We start from the raw sequence: 20194 nt of genomic DNA on the forward strand, positions 1-20194 counted from the left end.
TTACTTGAATGGTCCTGGAATATTTCTTTCACAAAGACAAAACTAAGTGTTACAAGGTCACTATAACCTCGATCATATCCATTGATCTTTGACCTATAAAACAAATCATTCTTGATCATGGGACGGATGGACAGGCCAACAACCTGACAACACTGCAGCTCTGGCCTCGACTGCAGAGATTAAACTAAACTAAAAGAGGAGGTGTGAAGTGGGACAGGCCTCTGTGGGCTTCAGGTAAAGTGAACATGGAGGAACAGTGAAGTAACGTTCAGAGGTGAAGCTAAAAACAGAGCAGCTCTGAAGAGGAGAGAGAGAGAGAGAGGTTCGCTGTAAACCACAGCCTGTGTCAGAGAACAGGAAGAAATGGCAATGCAAGTTTATTTGTACAGCACATTTTTACAAACAGTTTGTCTCAAAGGGCTTTACACAGCATCATAACAACATCCTCTGACCTTTGACCCCTCACATCCACTGAGGAAAAACTCTCAGGGTGAGCACCAGAGGAGGGACAGCCAGACGTGACATAGATGTTGTTGTGTACAGACAAGAAAACAGTTTATAACACGGAATATGGGAAAACGTGGAGATGCAATTGGTCAGTTTAATAAAAGCTGGTGAAGGCAGCTTCTGGTGGACAGACTGGAACGGCAGGGAGAACAGCTTGAAGAAGAAGGTGTTTGACAGTTTGAAAGTCACTCTCTCTGACTGAACATTTCTCACCTAAGGCCGAGTTCAGACTACACGACTTTTTATGTCTTCCCTGATGGTCTCCATGTCAGATTAAACGATCACAGTGGCATAAATTCTTGCCGTGAGTTGTTCGGGAGACTGGCAACACTACAAGTATGACCCTCGACCAAAAATCGATCATGACCGATCACAACCGATCACGACCCTGCGAGAGTTCATAGGCCATCGGGAAGGCGTCACAACAAACTGTCAGTCATGGCTAGTACTGTACGTCTTTTGCTCAGACATGAAAAACAAAGCCAGTCTGGCTGTCTGTTCTTCAGAGAGAACATGAGCTACGTTAAAGCAGAAGTAAGTGGAATATTTGTGTTAATATAAGTCTTAAATAGTTATATCTTCCGACGGCAATCACTCATATAGTGTGTTTGGTCTGAAACACGGGTCTGTCAGTCACTCTGCTCTGCTCTGAGCCGAGGAGAAAACTTTCCTTGTATCCTACAACCTTTATCCAATGAGGAGAGAGAACGGCATAAAGGGTCAGTCCTCTCTGTGTGTGCAGCCAAGGGATGCGCGTGAATGTGGTGACGTAGGGACGAGGGCGGGGACTGCTAACTCCATTGGCTGACAAGAAGTTAGCCAAAACGACCGGATCGCTTACTTCTGCTTTAACCAATGTGATCCTATTGGTCAACATCAAGAGATGACATCCTAGGAGATGTCAGACGAGGCTAAGGCTGTGTTCGAAATCACCCCCTATCACGGATGTAGTGCACTATATAGTGTGTTCGCCATTTTGTAGTGTTGTTCGAATTCTCTGCGATTAATTTCATCCACTATGTAGTGGATGACAAAACACCCACAATGCACCGCGAAACTGAGTGAACAAGCGATGTACACTACTTTCTACTCCCGTATCCCACAATGCAATGCGGTCGTGTTTTGCCAGAGAAGAAGAGGAAGCTAATTAGCATGTTAGCTACGATTTATTTAGGCAATTTACCAAAAAAACTCCTCAGACGTATTTGCCTTCGCTCCGTTTGCCTCGCCCGAGGAGCAGGAGTTGGGAAGCAGCATCCCAACAATAACAGGCAGCATTAAATCAATCTAATTAAGAAACTGTAGTAGAATATGTAGTAAATACGATCTGACGAGCTAAGCTAATAGCCACAGAGCCGCTAACGGCTCACGGTCGGAACACACAACAGTAGTTGACCAAACCAAACTTCCGATATTTCAACAGTTTATTGTCCGAGTAACACAACCACACAGAATCACATCCTAAAATGTTCCCGCAAGTGTCCGTTTTTTCTTATTTTATTTTTTATGTGTCCGGTTTGTTTCATACATCCATGGTTTGTTTACATGATTCTCGGCGCGTCTGCTTCCGTCACAGCAACACCTGGCGCATCAGCTGACGCAACCACGTCCAGAAAATTACCGTCTAGTGTCCGAATTCTCCTCCCGTCATTCCCTACATCATGTACATGATGTAGTGCACTATATCATATACATGATGTAGTGGATAGGGAGTGAGTGAGTGAGTGGGTGATTTCGAACACAGCCTAAGAAATGCAAAACAATTCTAACATGCTAGACTTTTCATCAGAGCATCGTGGAGATCATGGAGCATCCTAGACCCAAAATCACACAACACGTTCGTTCATCGTTCCCGACGCTGGAAATGGGTCGGCCACAACAAAATCGTGTGAAATTCGGCCTGAAAGCAGCAGAGTCTCCGTTAATGACTTCACTCACACGACTTCACCCTGGTGCAGATACTTGGAGCTGGGATCATGAGGCCTGTTTCCACTGCAGGAACTTTGGGGTAGTTTTACGGGGCCGGGGCTGTTGGGATGTGTCTCCATAGCAGGAACCGCCCCCAAAGGAAAATCTTCCAGAACTTTTCCTGGAGCTAAACGAGTTCCTGCCTCGGGGTAGGTATGAGTGGTCCCCAAAAAACAGACTCCTGGGTGGGGCTTGAGGTTTACTCGGTGCTGTTTGGGTATAACTCAGAGTGGGATGTGTCGTCAAGGGAAGCCTCATCCGATCTTTTAAAATTCTCATTTGTCCAGGTCAAAGGCATCTCTTGGCGACTGAATCAAGTCAACTGGACTTCTTTTTTGTCTTTGAAGCGAAGCGGATTCATCGGTCCGTGTCGACTTGACTGGCTAGTCTGTAAAAAAGTTGGATGACTCAGGTATTTGAGCTCTGTGAGGGTGACACCCAGTTTTGCTGTTATTAGCCCATGAGACTCATGTTGTGTTTCATCAGTGACGATGTTCGTTATGGATAACATCAAGCCTGGTTGTCACCCTCACAGAGCTCCAATACCTGAGTCAACCACCATTTCTTCAGACTAGCCAGTCTAGTCAATATGAACTGATGGAGCCACTTGGATAAGGGGCAAAACGTCTTCCAGACAAAAACTAAGTCCAGTTGACTTCATTCAATCGCCTACAGAAAACGGTTTTATGGTAGTTTTTATCCACTCTCTAGTGTTTTCCCCACTGTTTTTATTACTTTTAATCATGTAAAGCACTTTGAGCTGCTTCCTGTATTGAATCATGCTCTACAAATAAAGTTTGATGGATTGATTGAAGGGAAGCCCCAGAATAAACAACATCTTTGAACTCCAACATTATTAGAAAGCTTCTACACGAACTGCCAGAAAAAGAAAAAGAGTAAAAGAAAAACTGCTGCACAACAAATACACGACGATCAAAACTAGTTTTTTTTTAAATTCAAAGACACATACCACTGCAAACAAAACGATTACATCGCCTCTAGAGTCCAACGGGTCCTATACAGGTCTTAACTCTGCAGAGGACGTAAAGTGTAACTGTAAAGTTTCTGCCTCCACCAAGAACTCCCTCAGCTATAGAGTTAACAAACCTGTGAATGTCAGCAATGATCCGTATGAAATAACATCTACTAGCTCATTATGAAACGTCTGCAAGAACATTACGCTCCTCATCTCTAGGCAAACAAGGTCTGTACTGTATTTGTGTATTAAATATAGAAAAAAAAAACGCCAAGCGAGCCACTTTACAGTAGATCAGGTGACATTAAATCATCCAGCAGATGATTGGAGACACTTTTTCAGAGAGATCAGCCGGAGTCGAAGAATTCACACTCCGACGACCACGTCTCATCTTTCCAGTCTCTTCCGCATTCGTTCTCTTCATGCCACAGCAGCCACACCTTCACCCACTCCCACCAAGGCCCACACTCAACTCCCTGGACTCTCTCTCTTACATAAGATGAAACCTGAGAAGTCGGATAACCTGTCACTCAACGCTCAGCCTCTGCTTACTTTGGCAACAGGAAGACCCTAATGATGCTGCATATTTCACTTCACGTCTGAATAAATGTCTTGGGTAAAGAAGGAAAAGAAAATGAGCACAAATGCACGTGTGTTACCGCTATACATTCTGCATGCACATTTATTTGCATGTGCGTTTGTTATGCGTGCACACATGTGCAGCTGGTGTGTCTGCAGAGCTTTGACACAGGAACCCGTTAAAACATCTCCACAGGGAGCAAACGTAAGCAGAGGCGAGGGGTCAGAGACCGCGCTGACATCTGCTGCACACACACATCCCTGCTTACATAAGATTCAACTGATCTAAAGGGATAGTTCAACATTTTGGCAAATTGACCCATTGCCATAATCCCTATAGTCATAGCAGTAGGTTCATTCCCTTTATTTGTCGGTGCAAGCTATTTTTAGAACGGTGGAGCAGAGCCGCGAGCTGCTCAGAGCTACGCTACGGAGGCTCATGGGATTTCTTGGTTTCCCTCATCAAACTCATCAAATACACAATCCAACAACTCCACAACGCTCTGGTGGACAAGTTGTGAGCTGCACATTCACCACACTATGAGATAATGGAACGTTACAAAACGGAGCCGTTTTCGAGGTAAATACAGGTTTTGCATGAATTTCCCTCTAAAACAACTCTGTGTGGTAACGTTGTGTTATTATCTCATAGCGTGGTGAATGTGCAGGTCACAACTTGTCCACCAGAGCGTTGTGGAGTTGTTGGATTGTGTATTTGATGAGTTTGATGAGGGAAACCAAGAAATCCCATGAGCCTCCGTAGCGTAGCTCTGAGCAGCTCACGGCTCTGCTCCGCCGTTCTAAAAATAGCTTGCACCGACAATTAAAGGTAATGAACCTACTGCTATGACTATAGGGATTATGGCAATGGGTCAATTTGCCAAAATGTTGAACTATCCCTTTAAGGCTGAGCAGCAGCAGCAGCAGATACACTGAGGAGACCACAGAGTCTCTGAGTAATATTTATTCTCTGAGAGATTCTTTGAATAGGGTAATTATATAGTATAAGACGTGTACGACTGCCTGGTGCTGAGATGGCTGAAGATAATGATGATGATGATGATGATGATGATGGTGGTGATGAACTGGGTCAGACCTACAAGATAGTTATAATAGTAATAATGATAATAAACAGAGTCCATCACATCAGCCTGACACCTCCCTGTCTTCACTGAGAGCTCAATAATGACGATGCGTTCAGGGACCGTTCCTATTAAAATTCATCTCTTCTCTGCATACATGTTCATCATATTCTCTAAAACATAACAAATGAAAGGTGACATAATCATGTAAAGTTTTATTATCTTAACTTGGACACAGGCTGTGTAAAGTTGTGTTAGTTTGGATTCGTCATAGACTCAATGTGAACAATGTGTTGATGCTTTGATGGTAGAAATGACACTGATGGAAATCTGACCAGGAGAGAAATCATCACTGATCAAATTGTCAAACTTTAGATGTTTGAATAAAATCTGTTTTTCAACAACAGTGTTGGTTTGTGTGAAACTGCTCATTAAAGAAGTGTTAGTTCTTCTTGTTCAGAGTTTCTGTACATAACATGTTATATTCTCCTTCATGAACATCTGCTCATTTTACACGTCTGCAACGAGCTCCTGAAGGATTCGTTCTCTAACAGATGTTTCAATTAAATCAATGAAACTGAAGAGCTACTTTACTTGAAACCATAAATCTGGATATTTGCAGTATGCTTCTTTTTTTTTTTTTTTTACGAAAACTACAGTCACAACAGGCTTGAGACAACGCAGAGGTTTTATAGAGTGGTGACAGGAGGTGCTTCAGGTGTAACGTGATTGTGTGTGTGTGTGTGTGTGAGCCTGTGGTAACGTGACACCAGGTGTCTCCTCTGATGTGCGATGGTTCTGCAGCCACTCGACACCACCCGTCAGCTCGTAGGATCGAACACACGTTTCTGTCATGAGACAGAAAGAACGAGTTCATGGTGATAATTATATCGACCCAACAAAACGATTTCAGGCCCCGAGAGAAACGGGAAGAAAAGAGTGAAATGAGCTCATCTCACCTCGACCTCGGCTCTGAAACGTGACGACAGCAGCCTCAGGCTTGACAGTTATTATCATTATTATGATGATTATGATAATTAGGGCATCGCCCCTGTTGATTGGTAATTTTAGCTGAGGATCCTTTTACAGGACAGATCCAGATCTAGTTCAGTAAGAGAATCATGAAATCAAACCAATCAAAGGTTCTGCTTCAATGTTGATGAATTATTTGAATGTTGATATATTACTTGATCTAATACCATAGATATACCAACACCAATACCTTTTAGAGTACAGAGTTTAGACTGATTGATAGTACTGATTACATAAATGATATAGACTGATCTGTTCATTTTAAAACCTGTATTGATGTAAATGTGGTGATTTCTGTAAATACAGAGCCTCGAGGCAGCGCTGCTGTTCTGCCCAGTACAAACATGAAGCTTCACTTTTCATCCAGACAAACTAATGTGGCTGATACAGGTGCTAGATTTCACCTGTGAGACCAACATTTATCTTCCCGAAGGAATTATATCAGCCAGAGAGCTGCAGGTCACTTCACTGGATTACTTTCTCGTGAGGATGAGGACGCAGGTTGACCGGTAGCTCGCCTCCGAGATGATCTGCTGGTCCACAGCTGGTCCCATAGGCGGCTCTTCACATCTCCCAAAACGTCAGAGCAAATGTCCAAAAGAGTGTTTGGATAAACTGAACCCATACTGGGGATCTAAACGGTCACTTTCTCGTATTATAAATATTAAAACTTCATAAACTGACATATTTACAATGCTGCAGCGGGAAGTAAAACAGCTTTAAGCCGTGCAGGACATTCATGCATTCCGTGCATTGATGATGCAATGACGATTCTCGACCAATCAGTGTTCTGCAGTGTTTACACGTCACTTTTTAGTACCATTTTAGCCGTTTTGGAACCTTGCCTGAGCAGGTACTAAAAAAATAGTACCAGGTACCAGATTCCAGGTACCTTTATCTAATGGAAACCCAAAAAGGGCGAGTAGAATCGAGTCGAGTCGAGCTGGTACCATGTAGTGGAAACGCTGCAAAATATAACAGAGATAGAGTCCCTCTGTCAAACTGAAGCGAACACCTCTGAGCTCTCGTCCACTCTCTCCTGTGTGATCTCTGTGTAAACAGCGGTTTACGGTGACTGACTACAGGCTTCATAAACGCAGACACACACTGATGATGGGTGACCGGCTAAGATGCGGTTTCTTCACCTGGTGGTTATAAAAAACCTCAGATCTGCTGAGCCGACGGTCCGACCACACCTGATGTCACCTGGCTGACTGCATGTCCACAGGCCTGGAACAGATGACACTGCTGTCTCTGTGTCAAATCCCTTAAAGCATCAGACCTGGGGCATCGGTGGGATTTGGGACCAGACCAGCGTCTCGTCCTGTCATCAAGAGACTTAAGAGGAATCGCCAACCGTTTATCTGCTGCTGCGTTAAACCGTGCACAAGCAGCAAATCATTTCTCTGGAGTCAGTGCTGAGTCAGTGACTCTGGCTGCCTCATCATTGGAGCCGTTGTGCACATGCAACCAGACTACACCCTCTTGTTGTGCGTCCTTGTGGTAACGGGACACGGTTACGAGGGGGAACACGTCGCTCCAGAGGTCACAGGAACAGGGACACCCGCCAACACCACCCGCCGACACACTGCTGCAGCCTCACGCCATGCAGGACTCTTTGAGGTTCGGTCCCCTGCTATAAATAAACACTTTCCAATGCTCTGGTCAATGGGAATGCTTCCCTCACATGGAAGTCCCTCTCAGTAAATACCCTGTGCCACTGGATCGCATTACAACACTGTCCGTTAACGAGTGGAAAGACGAAGAGGAGAGGAAAAAAAGAGGAGAGGAGTTCTGAGGAAACATACATGACTCTAAATCACTCCTAGACAAGTCATTAAATGTTTCTTCTTTTTTTTTTTTACTATCTCTTATTTTCCTCCAGGGTTGTGACAGGAGCTGGCAATGAATCACTTGTTTGATTTGCATGATAACGTACAAGAAGATAAAATGTCCTGGCATCTGCCCATGTTTTCCCGAGGTGTTTTTTCTTTTTAACTCGGTGCTAGGATTTCTGCAGGGTGCGGTCTGAACATTTTATTCCTGAAAGGATATTTATCATTCTTCAACTAAATCCTCGTCTGGACTGGACAAATTCAAGAGAAGAGAAACCGCCGGCGATCTAGAAACATTACAGAAAGACCAAAGGCTCCACTTTCCTGTCAAACATGACCAGTAATAGCTAATATCCATCCCAACACTTTCCACCTGGGACCGCCTGGTGTGATATTTATACTTTCAGTTTGATGTTGAGACAACAGAAGAATAGGGGCTGCAGCTAAACTTAACTACAGGTTTCACTTTATTGTTTCTTGCCGACAGGAAATGTTTGAGCTGCTCTGTAACGGCCGTCCTGAATCGCCTGAACTTCCTGACGACTTCCCATAAAAGGCTGGAGGTTAGAAAGTTTCTGGGCATGTTTCCCAAAGGCCCAAAGTCTCAGCTACACTCACCTGGAAATAAAAACCAGACACTGCAGGGAAAGAGAAATGAGAAGGGAAACTTGACTGAGGTGGTTTTATGCTGATTTACCTGATGAGAAGCAGAAGTCTGTTCGTTGACCAAAGTTCTTTTTTCATTGTTGTGTCAGATTAGAGGACAACAGACTGGAGAAGTTGGTGGAAAACCAGAATCTGACACAAGTCACTTCTTTCAGCGATGGACCAGATGTCACCAACGACCCTAACCACATATAACAACAAAGACTGTTTCAAACTGAAGGTCCAACTCAAGATAATATACAAATTCAGTGTCCCAATCCTTCAGAGGACCCATCCAAGGGGTTATGTTCACATTGGACCCTGAAATTTGTTCACTAGGGAACTTTGCTAATTCCAATCTTGAGACAAATTATGCTAAGAAACTTACGGCAATTGTTTTTGACAATTATTAAGAAATGTATTGCGATTAAGTTTTCAATTAAAATGTGGGTTTGTGCAATGAATAGGCTGCTAATTACGTGATAATATCAAGAAATAGCCAAGAAATAACAAGTAATTGATTAACAAGTACAATAACAAGTAATTGCATCTAAATAACGGTCAATTTCATAGGAATTTGAGAAATATAACCAAGACATAACGATTGATTGCGTAGAAACAGCCCAGAAATGATTGATTGTAACTGACAATTGCAAGGACTTGGTGGAGAAAAATTCTAGCCTAGTGTAAGCTTCTGCCTTGATGAAAAATATGACATTATTATGAAACTGACCGTTATTTCTAGGCTATTTGTTGACATTATCACGTAATTAGCTGCCTGTAAATTAAACTGTATCTCCGATTATGTATTTTATTTATTCATTTTTTATTTTATTTACTTTTTTTTCCACTTTCTATTGTCCTTTAATTGTACATAAGGTTTATTTCATTTTTACTTTGCCACTTAGTGGATATTGACTTTGATTTTGTCGTGTCAGTTGGTGACTATAACTTCGATCCTGGAAAAATCTAAAATCAAATATTAAAATCGAGGGCGCGCAAAGGATTGTGGGATACAGGAGACTACGAAAGATGGGTGCGGTGTCTCCTCCTAGAACAGGTGGATTTAAAAGAGCCTTTGAATTGAGACAGACCTTGTTGCAATGCTGTGATGTAATCGGCCTTCAAATGTGTCCTCCCAAAGAACTGAGACAGGGTAGTGTGTGTTCAGGTGTTTTTTTATATAATTACAGCGAAGCGTCGTCAGCTATTGCACTTTACCGATCATCTGAAGGTGGAATCACATGAGCTGTGATCTCATCTAGTCTAATCTGGTCTAGAAACCACAGATAAAACACATTTAGACTGTCAACTGCTCCTCTCTGCGGCTGTAACAGTGGACGTATCATGACTCAGTGTCCCCGACAGGTGGACTAGAGCAGGTACAGAGGCCTCATTCTTCCCTGACCTCAGGGACCCGGCCCTGGTCTTTGTGTGTTTGGCAGCAGGCCTGTAATGAAACAGAGCAGCAACAGTCTGCTCCTGATAACGACTCGGTTGAAAGCAACGGTCTGTGTCTCTCTCCGTGTCCGTCTTTAACCTCGGCTCAGGCGTTACTGCAGGGCGCCGGCCATCCTGTTTCCTCCACAGCTTCAATAGCAGAGTGACTCTTCAGGCCCCACGGCTCGAGAAGACGCTTCCTCTTCTCAACCTGCGCTCTCTGAGGAGGAAGTACATTTCAGGGTGTGGGGGTGGGGGGTGGTGGCCTGGCTGTTGAATACAGGAAGTGGGCTTATTCAGAGCATCAGCACAGTGAAACAAAGCGTTCATCCTGTCCTCTCGTTCTCCCTGCAGCGCTGACGTACAGATTCAACATAACTGCTGAGTCTAACATCAGTCTTAGTCACACGACTGGACCTGGTCCTGCTAGTTTTCTATATAATAGAAAAATAAGACTTTACTTTTACACAGTACTGTTCCTGAAGTTCTTTAAATCTGAACTCTCCAGGTCTGATCTCTCCTCCTCTGTGTCTCTAACCCTCCTCTCCTCCATGTGCATCTGTTTCCAACAACGAAGAAGCCGGTGAGAAATCAATCCATGGAGCGATGGATAAGGTTATTTATCATCTACCATGTTACCATGTGTATATCTGTAGTCTTATCTGTCATCAACAAGAGATTACGGGTTACGGGGTGCGTTACGTTTGTGTGGCGGTGCCGCCATGGAGACGAGAGCTGGGACACCAGACACATGGAGCTGAGTTAAAGGTGGAAATCCTAAAGAGTTCCTTTTTAATTTACAATCAGTAAAAATACCATATCAAACTACAGAGTCTTGGTGTAAAGTTGTAGCTCACAACTGCGCTAAAATATAAAAAGTATAAACTTTACAAGACCATAATTTTAAAAAACCACATAGGTCCCACAAAATAAAGTGGATCACAGTTCATTTTTTCCATTATCTTACACAAACACAGTGACACACAAAACACACACACACACTAAGTCTCTTCAAAATCTCCACAAATGACCACAAAATGTCAAAACGTTGTAAAGCCAGTAAGCTGTATGTGAATCAGTCGTTTTACAACTAAATCCACGACTTTACCCTCAATTATCAGTTAAATAGTTGTGGGTGACACTGCCACAGAAAACACACACACACACACACACACACACACACACACACACACACACACACAGTTAGAGAGAAGAACATGAGGGTTTGGGAAAAGTCTTTCACAACCAGCAGCGTCCTGTACTGTGATCACAGTCAGTTACGTAACGACACCACAGTTACATGTCAGGAGCTTCTCTCTGACTAATGGCAAACATGCCTCATACAGATGGTCCACTATTCTCCATTCACCATGTGATGCTGCTCATTATTAATACTTAGAAAACAAACATTCATTCAGCTTGAAGTAAAAACCAAACTAACAGCTTCAATATGTTGAAATGTGTCAATCACAAAGAATTAAAATCCTCTCAGGAAGTTTTGCTCAACTTTTTTTTTTTCTTCTTCTTTCTCAGAAAACTGTGTTGATTGATTCAGAAGAATCTCTAAATTATTTCTTTGAAATCGAAGACGAGTTCAAACACCACCTCTGCCTCACAAACACAAACACATAAAACGACGCGTCACGTGTCGCGTTCAGAGTGCGCCGGGTTCAAACTCCCCTGGGAAAAGGTGTGTTATAAATAAACGCAGCGTCTTCACTGCGGCGACTTTGACAGGCAAAGAAACAGGTCTGTGAAGAACTGAAATAACAAAACACATGGTGGAGAGAGAGAGGGAGAGAGTTTACTGTACAAAGGTCAAAAATATATAGAAACAGGAGGAAACTGGGCGAGAAGGTCCTGGAAGAGCAATGGAAACTTAACGTTTTATATTTATATTCTATTTATAAAGTTTATATTGCGATGTTTTTTAGACTTTGTTTCACATAGATTTTTTTTTAGAATTTAATTAAAGTCATGGTGTAAAAAACACTAGTGAGAGTCACTAGGATAAACAAAGAAAGAGAGAGTGATACTGAGGAGGAGTGTCAGGTTGCACAAAATATGAAATAGTATGTGTAAATTTAGGGATTGTATTAACATGTGACAAACGCTACTAACACACACACTGACACACACACACACACACACACACACACACACACTGAACCAAACTCCAGTGATTCAAAACAAAGTTCCTACTAATCTGATTGAGTGAGTTCTTCTCAGTATTGAGTAAGAACTAACTTACTCACTACAGTAATGATGTCACTCAGGAGTCACTAGCCATGTTTCCATCCAAAGTGATTCGAATTACTGGGAAATGCGCATTAAAAGAAATTCGAATCATGTGTGTTTCCATCTACGGACTTTGCACCCCCCCCCCCCCCTCCCGGCCGGACGGACGGACGGTCTGATTTGAACACATTAGCGCGATTTAGCGCATATGTTTATTACCGTAATAACGCGACCCGTGTGTGTGTGTGTGTGTGTGTGTGTGTGTGTGTGTGGGAGAGAGAGAGAGAGAGAGAGAGAGAGAGAGAGAGAGTTGCGCCGCCCCAGACTTTATTAATGATAAACTCTGGACGCGCTGGTTGATAAGTTTGGTTTTTACTGAGGAGGAACTATGAAGAACTGAGCAGTAATCACATATGAAGGTGTGTGGGGGCTTTTATTTTGCCGTGGCGATGCGCCACAATTAATTAATTGTTGTGTGACAGCGGAAACCCTGATGTTGTCTTGTGAGTGAACTGCAACACGGGAGCAGATGGGGTGAAAGTGCGCTACGTCACACTTGATTCGCATACAGCTGTTTCCATCCCATTCGAATCAACCAAAACCCGGCCATAGCGAGCGTATTTCATTTTGTGCGAATCAGAGGATTTTAATGCGAATCACGGCGTTTCCATCATCATTTTCCGATGCGATACATCTCGATGCATCTAAACAGCTGATGGAAACGCACCTACTGAGTCATGTGTGTTGCACTGATTAAGGAATGAGAGCAACTTTAAACAACAACAACAACAACAGCACGTGGGTGTGTTGGTGACGTAGACGAGTCACTACAGAGCAGCAGACGAGATCTGAGCCAGAGGATCTGGTCTGCAGACTGAGATACAGATCTGTGACGTTACAGCCAGAGGAACGATGGTTTCTGAGGTAAATGATGAATTATCACCACCGTGCAGCAGCAGCAGCAGCAGCAGCAGCAGCAGCAGCAGCAGCAGCAGCAGCAGCAGCAGCAGCAGCAGCAGCAGACTCACTCCACACCTGCAGGAGGATGTTCTACCTGATGGGCTGTGTAAGGGCCGAGATATACTTGCTGTAAACTAGGCGTACGCAAGCGCATCATGGCTGCCACGCGTATCCTGCGTCCGTTTGATGCGTCGGCTGCGACCGACCACACATCTCGACGCGAGGTGATGCGACGCGTGCACAAGTTGCAATATTGACATAACCGCTAGAGGCGCTGGTGAATGAACACGGTGACGAGATCAGACCAGAACAGACGGTCGCTGTCGGAGTGATGGTGGAAACTTGTGAAGAGAGGCTGACAGACCTGGTGCCAAACTCGATGTTTCCAAGGGTTACATAGTGACAGACGCCCGGCAATATAGTTGGTGACAGATCGATGCGGCTTTTCACAATTTCCGGGTTATATTTCTGTTGTCTGCCCCAAGTGGAGACTGCCAGTATTGTGCGTTTTGGCTGTGTAGTGCTGCAACAAGTATATGCACAGACCGGCACAGACGCAACGTGTACGCATACGTTTGATCAAGCAGCAAGTATATCGAGGCTTTAAGAAACCAACACTAAGGGCGCCGCGCCAACGGGGCGTATTCAGGCGCACTTTGCAAGTTTTGTGCCCGGTGCAACAAGTGGGAAAGAGGGAGGGGAGAAGGCCTGAGTGGGTTCAACACAGCCGACTCAGATCTTCACCAATCAAACGAGCTCCTCTCCTCACCTTTAAATGCACCACAAGTGATTTTGTCATTGTCATTATATATTTCGACATGGACGGCGACGCTAGACGGCCAAACATTTTACAGGAGGAAACTGATGTTCTGGTCCGAGAGGTTTTTGTGTAGACGCCCAAAACGGATCTTTAGTGAAACGATGATGTCATAGCCCGCTGCTCTCACCTGTAACCTGAGCCACACCTCTAGATTGTTTTGGGTGAAGCTCTGTTTCTGTGTGGATGAGGACTGAGTGTTTTAAATCCTCTCTATTTTTTCTTGTCCTCATGCACTTTGTCTTGTGTAAAACACTGTGAACTGTTCTCTCACTGGACGGTGGAAGCTGATATTCAAATAAACCTGTCTCACCTGGAAACATGATGCTGCATGGAGGAGATAAGTCGTCCCACATATCACTGTAATATGCAGCTGCTCTGGTCCATGCATCAATGTAGTTGGCTTCTTCTGCAATTTATAGGACAATAAAGAACAAATGAGACTGGAAATGTTTTCTTCTGGTTGATGTTTTCTTTTTGGCTACACCGTGGGTGTAATGATAATAATATCAAAAAAACATAAGGATGTTCAAATGCTCAAATTCAGAAGTTGGGCTTATTTGTCATGTTTATTATGTACAGTAGGTGTAAACTGTACCACATTAAAATGCATATATATGTATATGTATTTAGCAGCAATCAGTGTGTTAATGTGCTCAACACAGCTGAGTGCCTTCAGAGGAAATGAAAGCAGATTTATTAGAGAAGATCGCCCCCTGGTGAATATTCATGTGAACTGGTTTACAGCTGATTTACAACAATGCTTCAATGTACAGACTGTATGTTATTGTATTGTATTATCAGGTCAACTGTTGTTCACTGACACAACGAACAAGCATTTAACCCAAATATCTCACAAAAGTAAAATACCAACATAAGTATTAACATATTACATAGTGTAGTAGTAAGACGACTTGAATTTTCTTCTTTACACCTCTACTCACCTGTACTCCAGTTGGACGAAGTGCTCTTGTTGTTCCTCATTGTTTCTGTTCTGTTACTTCACAGATAAAAGAAAAAAAACATGTTAGAAATTAAAAGAAAACAGTCATAAAAATGATAAATAAATCCAAAACCTAGATATGCCTCTATTATTTTGTCCCCAAATAAACCTAGCTCTACACAAGATTCACAAAAATAATAATAATGGAGACCTTATGTAGCCGAGATATTATTACTCATTATCTCATAATTATTAATTTATGTGCATTGCACTTTCTGTTAACGTTAAAATCAAACAGCATAGTAAGTAAGCAACTCCCATTGTTGCTAACAATTTACCACAGAAAACAAGGGTTCACTGGATCGTTAATAGCTCATTAGCTTTTATGGAGGTATTTCCGGGTGTTACAGGAGTACTTGTCAGTATTTAAAAGTAAAGGTATTTGTAGTGGTGTAGGTAAATGATTTTAAATGTATAGTTTCGTCTTCAGTCCTTACCGTCACCGTAACCACAGCTAAAAAGTTGTGTCCCACATGCGCTGCCGAAACCCGGGATCGAACCAGGGACCTTTAGATCTTCAGTCTAACGCTCTCCCAACTGAGCTATTTCGGCGCGATACACACTCTCATATCAGACAACGTAGATATAAAAACACTTACCCGTGTCTGGCCCGTTAACCCGCGGTAAAGTGTCGGTGTGTGAAGCTGCCGAGTTCACTCTCCGGTTCAGAAACCAAACAAACCGTGAGGACGAATCAATGAGAAACACTTGAGCCGGTTTCAGTTGGAGCTGTTTCTCCGTCTGGACACAAGATGGCGCCATAAAACCACAAAGCCTGTTTGGTTTCTATCACTACTACTGACTGTGTGGACCTGAGTCAGTCCTCGGATCACAGGTTCGAGTCCAACCCACGGCACCTCACTGTCCGTCTCTTTCTCTGTCTTTCCTCAACATATCTAAGGTAGAAAATAACTTAAAAGAAAAAGTGATAAATCAGTGAAGGTACTTTTAACAAAAAAGTCCCCTGGAAACAACTTCCATTAACTTTATTGAGACTCTGTGTGTGTATTTACAGCAGGTTTCTGTGTCTGGTTTTGTTGTGACTACCTGGCCTGAGGGTTTACTGAGGTTCATTTTTGTCTATCAGGGCAAAAACACACGTTTTACACAATCAAATCAAATTACCAGTGTAATTAATTACATTTTCGCGGCGAATTAAAGCCCGTTTTAAAACAACTTTAACCTCGACGACATTCACCATTTATCTAGTTGACTGAATACAAACACATCAGTGATTCATTACCTTTCTGTGGTAAATTAGAAATTTCAACCGTTGACGTTTTCCTCTCGAACCGGTTCGATCCGGTTTGGTCCAGTCAGTCACCTGTAGAAAAACAAACTTACTGCGCTGCAAAGAATTTTTGGAGAAGGGCCACTGTGATTGGCTGTCAGGAAAGATGGAAACGGTGAGCAGTGATTGGCTGTCAGTAAAGATGGAAACAGAGCTGTGATTGGTCCACTGCGCCAAATTTTGGAGATGGGCCACTGTGATTGGCTGTCAGTAAAGATGGAAACGGTGAGCCGTGATTGGCTGTCAGTAGCCTAAAGATGGAAACGGAGCTGTGATTGGTCCACTGCGCCAAATTTTGGAGATGGGCCACAGTGATTGGCTGTCAGCAAAAGATGGACATAGTGAAACGTGATTGGACGAGATTCTAACGTCTCTGGGCGCTTTGGCGCGTTTTAAGAACAAAAAAACATTACAGCAACATTTTACTGTTATTTAGCTGGATGTGCCTTTCTGCTTGAACACAAGATGACCTCAGTCCTGGAGTCACAGGTTCGAGTCCCGCACCTCCCTCTCTCCCTTCTCTCTGTCCATCCATTGTTTTCCTTCAATGACTCTAAAATAGAAAATAATTATTATATTATTGTAATAATAAGATGATGAATCTGGGAAACTCTTATTAATGTTTTGGTTCAATTCTCAGATGAAAAAATAATTTTTCAAAACACTGAAAGAGCTCTGAACAGACAGTTGTCATTCACAACATACTTCTTGTTCATTTGCAGTTTTTTTTCTGTCGTTTTGGTTCATTTTTCTTTAACAGTCTTAACATTAGGCTATCTCTTAATATAGGAACTGTTTCATGAATCATTCATCAAAACTATATTATACATTTCCACTCTATTAGCTGCACCTTTAGGTCAAACATTTTATTTATGGTAATTGGACTGTGCCTCCAAATTAGTTTGGTTTATTAAATTTAAGTGGATGGATGGATGGATTACTTTTGGTTTTGATTTAGCTTTTTCACTGGTTCATCATAATCATAATGTAATTTCAGATTGGTTACATTTTGACCTGTATGGTTCAAAGCAAAAACTAGACAAGTTTTCATTTAGGAAGTGTAAAAACACTTATCATGTGAAAGATACTCTACTGTTCTGTCTTTGAACATGTCCCTGCTAGGTCCGTCCCTTTTTACTGTAATGTCCCCCCAGGAAACACTGTTGGCAGTTTTCTTGTGACTATAGGCTACATGTATTTGCAGAGAGCGCGCGTGTGTGTTGTCGAATCGATGAAGACATTTACAGAGGTTGTTTGTGTTGTGTCTATTTGTGTGTTGAGCTCTCAGGGCCACCGTAAAAAAAACCCCAACCACTTTACAAAATCCGGATTCGCATTTTATATAATCATTTCCTGTTTCTAATGTAGTCTAAATGAGGATATAAAAAGCATCTTTGTGGGTGTAAGTATTTGTCAAACACAGTGAATATGTGCTGCTTGTCCAGGTCACCACAGGTTGAGCTGTTTATACCATGAATCATATAGAAGACAGGAAGAGGCTTTAAATACATAAAGACATAAAATAAAAGCATGTTTCCTGGATGACACCCAGAGAGGTGAAGATGTTTTCACAGTCTCAGCGATAAATAAAGACGTCGGCGGTCGGAAAAACACCTCGGCAGCTCGGCTTGGCCCGGCTCTTATCGCTCTGCTCTCAGCATTAGCATTTGTTTTTCTCTGCAGTGATGCAGTGCTGTCCCTTTATTAGTCATATGATGATCAATGCCAGCTTCTGTGCCTCCCTTCCCTTCCCTTCCCTTCCCTCTTTTCCCCCTAATCTCCCTCCACACTGCCTCCCCCTCTCCCTCCCCCTCTCTCTCTGTCTCTCCCCCACTCTCATGTTTTTGTTCCTCTGTCACCCCCAAGGTGACTTTCCCTCCTTCACCGTCACTGCAGCTGTTCCCCTCGCTTTGTTCTGGAAGGAGTGAGTGAGTGTGGGATAAGAGATGAGAGAGATGCAGACCGGCAGAATAAAAAAGAAGAGGAGGATGAGGAGGAGGAGGAGGAGAACCAAGGGAGGAAACGTGGGTGTGAAAGAGGACTGATGAGATTATCAAGCAGGATGGTGGAGGAATCTTTCTTCACTGCACGAATCCGTAAGGCAACAAACACGCTGCACATGTTCACTGCACAGATTCACACTGGTGGTGAGGAAAAATATATAAAATGCACAACAAACATGAAGAGGCTGAGGCGCTCCAGTCCCACCTGACTATAACAAGTTTCATCTTCATTAGCGCTGGTGATTAGCAGCACAGTCGCCACATCACAGGCACAGACTGAGGGTTCACCGCCACAGTCAGCACTAAATACTGCAACTATCTGGGACAGAGTTTCTAAATTTAGGGATCAGAGAAAAACGGGGAGTGGAAAAGCAGGAAATGTAGAAAGCGAGGGACAGCTGCAAAATAAAAAAAATAAAAAAGAGAGAGAAAAGAGAAGAGGGATTTAGACAGGACGTTGCAGAGGATGAGAGATGAAGGACGTCCTGAGTCACGAGGATGAATCCCAGCAGTGTGGCCATTGTGATGAAGGGCTGTTTTTAAAGAGAGGATGATTCAGTCTGAAATTGTTAAGAAGGCCTGTCAGCTTATGACATTATATATTTGCATTTATATTCTAATAAATGTGTAAGACAGAAACAACAGACATTAATGTAGCTTTTGTTATTTTAAACATCATTAAAGGGATAATAAAACATTTTGGCAAATTGGCCCATTGCCATAATCCCTATAGTCATAGCAGCAGTAGGTTTGTTACCTTTAATTGTCGGTGCAAGCTATTTTTAGAACGGCGGAGCAGAGCCGTGAGCTGCTCAGAGCTACGCTACGGAGGCTCATTATGGGATTTCTTGGTTTCCCTCATCAAACTCATCAAATACACAATCCAACAACTCCACAACGCTCTGGTGGACAAGTTGTGACCTGCACATTCACCACGCTATGAGATAACACAACATTACCAGAGTTGTTTTAGAGGGAAATTCATGTAAAACCGCTGATGCGCGTTGTCTTCAGGGACAGTTTTTCATCAACAGTCTCTGTATTTCCCTCTAAAACAACTCTGTGTGGTAACGTTGTGTTATTATCTCATAGCGTGGTGAATGTGCAGCTCACAACTTGTCCACCAGAGCGTTGTGGAGTTGTTGGATTGTGTATTTGATGAGTTTGATGAGGGAAACCAAGAAATGAGCCTCCGTAGCGTAGCTCTGAGCAGCTCACGGCTCTGCTCCGCCGTTCTAAAAACGGCTTGCACCGACAATTAAAGGTAACAAACCTATACTGCTATGACTAGGGGTTATGGCAATGGGCCAATTTGCCAAAATGTTGAACTATCCCTTTAAGAGGTCAAATGCAAACATTAAATGCTAAATTTCCTCGATAGTAAAAACCATGACATGAAACTTGAATAGATAGATCACCTTTTAATACAGATTCTGTCCTGCTCTATACAATGACACATAATATAAATCTTATACAATACTAATATTTCTCTATACACATGGTCTTAAATGTACAGTACGGTGTACACACACACACACATACAGTATTAACACAAAACGCTTACATCATGGATCTCCTCTTTACAGCAACTCGCTCTGACTCACTCAGGAGTTTAAATCACAATGACTGGTTTTCTGTCCGGCAGATGATTGTGACCAAGTTTTTTTTTAATTTTTATTTATTCATTTTTTATTAACTAAAACCCAAAACAGACACTTAAATATTTACATCCCTGAAAATGTACATGAATACACACAAATCACTGTCGTCTGTCTGTCTGTCTGTCTGTCTGTCAGAGAGTGTAAAAGGTGAGTGAGG

At 42.8% G+C, this 20194-nt stretch overlaps 1 non-coding gene across 1 annotated transcript; it reads right to left on the reverse strand.

The window, feature by feature from the left end:
• Nucleotides 1–15561: 15561 nt before the first annotated feature.
• On the reverse strand, nt 15562–15634 carry trnaf-gaa (transfer RNA phenylalanine (anticodon GAA)). Its single transcript has one exon. It is a non-coding gene; the product is annotated as a tRNA-Phe (tRNA).
• Between the last annotated feature and the right edge of the window lie 4560 nt (nt 15635–20194).

This window comes from Trachurus japonicus, chromosome 5, assembly GCF_045865225.1.
Source record: "Trachurus japonicus isolate A0001 chromosome 5, Traja_1.0".
Lineage (NCBI taxonomy): Eukaryota > Metazoa > Chordata > Actinopteri > Carangiformes > Carangidae > Trachurus > Trachurus japonicus.